Consider the following 5,456-nt stretch of genomic DNA (forward strand, 5'->3'; position numbering starts at 1 on the left):
GAATTTATTAATCCGATACTCATTTTTATACTTTTGGGACAGATACAGATTTGAAGGGGTACTTTAGAAGTACTCATCCACTCGGAGATCCATTGTGATACCATTAAGCGTTACCTAAAAATAGCCAGCCAATTCCCCAGCTACAGCCTAGTAGATTTCCTAGATCATATTTAGCTATATCCACAAGTTCATCATGTAATCTTTCTCCTAGCCATTTTTGTCTGAGACCCTGTAGTCTAGTTATACAATATCCCATAGATTTTTCTGCCTGACTATCTACATAAATTGTCACTACATACTACATGACGTGTGCTCTTATCAAATCCGTGGCTTACCAGATCTCTGCCTGCAAGACACAAGAATGTGCTATCGTATCGAAAAATGATTTCGATATCGAAATTATGATAAAATGTACTAAATTTATTGCTCGATATCGAATGCCATAATCTCAAATAAGAAAATTACGATCAATTTTACTCGATATCGAATGCTGTAATTTGGCCACTGTTCAGATCCTACCCACTCGTCCCTAATTGAAAATTCAATTCGAGATGAAATACCGAAGTCTAAAGTCGTTACCATATGGTCCGTAATCCCAGTAGCCTGACCAATTAGACCTACCTATCACAATATTTTCGTGTGACTTACCCGCTTTGGTCTTACCAGAGTAGACTCAAAGAGTATAAGCAAGTTTTTAGCCGCCACACTTACCACATATTCCTCGATTGGCAGTAAGTTAAGGATTATATCCAATGCTGCCTGAGGTGTGCTACTGATGACATCAGTGATGCCAATGTGTATTTTCCTATAACTACTTTGCTTGGCCCAGGTTGAGAGATCGCCTAGCACCGCCTGCAGGATTTCGCTGATTGTCGAAATAAATTTCCACTTGAGAATCACAATGTCGTCCGCATAGGCGATTATCTTCCTACCCTTAGATTCAAAGATCTTGAGAATAGAGTTCACTGCTAGTAACGATACCAGGGGAGATACCACCCTGCGGTGTACTTCTGGTAACTCGGAAGTCCTTAACCTCGAATTCAACTAACAACTCTTTTTTTGCCTCTATCCTAATGTTATTAAAGGCTCTCTGTATATCTAAAAACGCAGGTAAAGTATATTCCCTATGCTCTAAGCCAGACATAGAGCCACCTTAAGAGCTCTCTGTTTTTATTTTCTTTCACACGTACATAATTGGCAAAAAAATTAAAAGAAAAAAAAAACATACAAAAACTTTACAAACCTTTGTCTCAGTGCGCTGAATGCCAGAGAGCGCTACTCAAAAAACGCAAATACAAAATGAAGTGGTGTTAGTGTGCAAAGGCAATTTTACGATCTGCCGATGTCTGCTCTAAGCCGTGCTCAATGCAACCCACAACCTCATGCAGCTGACTCTCCACAGACTTACTCTTGAGGTATGCGTGCTAAGCATTTCTAATTAGGATGGTATCTATATTGTTCAGTCGCTCAAGAGTCTTCAACATATTACATAGCATAGCCGGAAAAACCCCGTTCGGACCCGGTGACTTGTACGGGTCGAAAGTATTCACCGTCCATACTAATTTTTCCCCTGAGACTATTTCCTCAATGCTACTAGAAATGTGACTGAGTGTCCCGTAGATGCAGTTTCAGTTGCTGTACAACCTGGAAAGTGTGTTTCCATATGAAGGGAGAGTGTCTTTGAGCTAGACTCTGTCCATGAGTTGTCTTCCCTTTGTATGTACCCTACGACTTTTGGATCTTTGGATAAAATTCGACGGAACTTGGACAACTCATTGACGTTATCATCGGATTCGCAGTATGATACCCATGAATTCAGTTTTGCCCTCTTGAGATCTCCTTTATACTTATTGAAGAATACGTTATAGTTGTTCCAGTCGCTCGAAACAAAAACCTTCTAGCCGTCGATATTTCAACGTCAAGTTCATTGGTCCACCATTTAGGTTACTTCTGCCTGCCTGGAAACTTCACCGGGCATGATAGCTCCCTTATTAAATGGGTAAACTTATTTACCACACTATCCATGTCAAATGGCGACAATTCTCGAAAATTTAGCTGCGTCATGCCATTCTGAACCTTGCTATAAAATGTTCCAATTTGTCTGTCTAGGATCCCTGAAGGGCTACCGTTGGGGCGCGACAAAATTCGACGAGAAGGTAATGCGACCGTGATCCGAATAGGAACAGTCGGTTTCCATCCTGCAATATCTTAATCCTAAACGTTGGTGTATTACCTTAGTTACAGTTATAAAGTTAAAAACAAACTCAATTCTTTTGTTAATGTCTACGCTACATCATTGACTATGATGTACGTTGGCATCACAACTCAAGATAAGGGTATCGCATCTCCTCCTATACGCCTTCAACTCCTGCACCTCATTACCTGGAGGATCTGTTGATTAGTATTTGTTAATTTTGTTAATCCAAGGTTCTTGGATTAGGGCCACGTCCGTCTTGGATTGGGTGATGAATTTTGCCAATACTGCCTCACAGTGGTGTAGATTTATCTGCACCACTAGCAACTTCTTTGGTCTTGTCATGTTTGGAGTACCGAAACCTGACAGTGCCAACACCAAAATTGACAACCCCCTTCAGGGTGCCCCGATAGTGTATACGGTATTGTGCTGGTCTATCAATCTGAGGGTAGCGGGTTCGATTCCCGCCAGAGACTCTGGGTGTATCTGTAGACAAGCAAAACGCTTCGCAGTTTGTTTTTTAAAAAAAAAAAATTTGCCTGCACTCTTCACCTTCTATCATCCACAGCTCTTGCCGACGCCCTGAGCGCTTCAGAAGTGGGAACACCGCCGATCTTATTTACACCTAAGCGACATTCTGACGAGGTCGCCGACCCTAAACCCCTACGAGTGCTTGTCTGGTCGACATCAGCATCTGCATGACACTCCCCAGAAGAGAACCAACCCAAAACTGCAGTTACAAGACCGTAAGTTCTTTGGAATTTACCTTTGGGGCCAGATAAGCTAGAGATTTCCTGGTTCCGATCTTTGCCTTCTCTTCCTACGATCGACCGGTATTCAAAAGTATCATGCTTGGCGACCTCAATGACGACCTTCTAATGATAGACTCTTTTGTATACCCTTGCCCTCAGGTAGTAGGTTATCCTTCTGGCTTCTGACCGTTATTGAATATTACAATGGTATCTAGGTTCTCGACAGGGAGCAGAGCCATCTCCTCGAAAGTTGCGTGGTACTAGATTCACCAAGAGTCTCTCGACAATCCCAGAAGCCAGTCCACATCCAAGACCCTAACATGCCCTTCATGCTCCATTATCCTGGCATGAACCTCCGTTAGGGTAAGAATCCCCTCTTAATGGCTATTCACACCATCCCCCACGGATTCCCTTTCGTCCCTGAAAGCCGTAGCATCAAACCCAGTTACCCCTTCATCAGTACCCTTAAACGGGCATATATAACCTTCCACTCATCGGTAAAGCCAATACGAAACCAGGAGGGACCTAATCTAAAGGATGGCCAGTACAAAATTCTATATATTGATAGCAGGACAGACAAAGGATGATATCACGACCGTCCCAATATCTATACACGATTTGTAACCTTTGGTCGCACACTGTTTTAAAATTCAGGGCCTCTTGTGGATCTGTTCTAAAGAAAAACCTGTATATAAACACAGGAAGGAGATCAGAAACACAGAATGCACTTCGCATCTTAACAAGATTGTAACCCAGGTGAAGGTATCGCTAAAAATCGTCAAAATTATGAAAATAATTTTTTTAATCTGGCAACAGTGCGCTCTGCTCAAATAATGTGGCACTAATTTAGCGATTTCTTAGTAAAATCCAGTGATTTTTAAATCACTTTTTTCAACAAAAGCAGTCAATCTGGGAACGAATTAAGATCCAAGTAACAGATTATATATAATACTACACAAATTATACAGATAATCAGCTGGTTTCAGAAGAAAAATAACAAAAGAAAATGTCAAAATGGTTGTGGTTTGAAAAGAGGGACAAATATATTTCACACTAGTTTCCTATTGAAATTATAATTTTTCTCTCGCTCTGCAAATCACAACCATTGAAAACTTTTTTGACAACTGTCATTTGTTTCATATCTGTAATAATCTGTGTAATACTAGCTGTCTCGGCAAACGTTGTTCTACCATACAAATTATTTCGAGTGAATATTTTGGTCCAGCTGTATGAAATATACTCCACGACCTATTATCATACTTACAAATTATACATACATAATTTCATAAAAATCGGTAGAGCCGTTTCGTTCGCGATTAAAAAATGTGTAAACTTGGGGTTATATGTATTTTTTGATGCCAACTAATGCGAAAAAAAAGTTTTTGTCAAAAAAATGGAAACAATTTTTCTGGATAGGGACCCCCTAATGACCTAGCAGTGTGAAATATACTTTACGACCTATTCTCATATCTACCGAACATACATACAAAATTTCATAAACATCTGTTGAGCCGTTTCGGAGGCTCAACAGATCGGTGTCACATTGTGACACGAGATTTTTATATATTTTTTTCAGTTCATATTCATATTTTCTGTATATCGAGCACCTGCTTCGCTAAATTTACTTTTTCTGTATATCAACATTTTCGAAAGTACTGTCATATAAATTGTAAAAGAAATTTTTGGTTCACAATGTTAATAAACAGTATCATATTATATATCATATTAAAGGTATTTGATACCCATAATGATCAGATTACTTTCCAAATATAGGAGAAATTTACTATTATGACTTTAAAATCCTATAACTCTTAAACTAAGAGAGAGGGGGCAAAAATGTTAACCTTTTTGTGCTTATAATTATGAGAGCTATCAACACCACAAAAAGATCTTTGAAACAGCTCGGATTTTAATAATTGTTTTGGTGTTGATAGCTCTCACAATTATAAAAACAAAAACGTTAAAATTTGTGCCTGCTCTCTCTTAGTTTAGAAGTTACAGGAATTTGAAGTCAATATATATAATAGTAAATTTCTCATATATTTGGAAAATAATATGATCATTGTGGGTATCATTGAATAGTGCGTCAAAATACCTTTTATATGATATATAATATTGTAGGTACTGTTTATCAACATTTTGAACCAAAAATTACACTATTAATTTATGTGACAAATTTTGATATACAGAAAAGTGATTTTAGCGAAGTGTTCGACACCCCAGGATTTTAAGTCCCTTCACCCGGCCGAATGCCGGCAATACAGAAAATGTCAATATTAACAGCAAAAAAATTATGAAAATATAAATTGTTACTGGGATCTTGATTTGTTTCCATAATTTATTGAAAGTAATTTATCTTAAAAATTTTGTTTAGATTTAAGATGAATTAGTGGAAAAGGTTATCATCATTGGAAAGAACATCGATAACTTTTGTAACGAACGACATGTGTACTCGGTAATTCAATTATTCATTACCTTCAAGAGACTCGCCATTTTGTTTTGCAAATTTC

The sequence above is a fragment of the Calliphora vicina genome, chromosome 4 (genome assembly GCF_958450345.1).
Source record: "Calliphora vicina chromosome 4, idCalVici1.1, whole genome shotgun sequence".
In the NCBI taxonomy this organism is placed as follows: Eukaryota; Metazoa; Arthropoda; class Insecta; order Diptera; family Calliphoridae; genus Calliphora; species Calliphora vicina.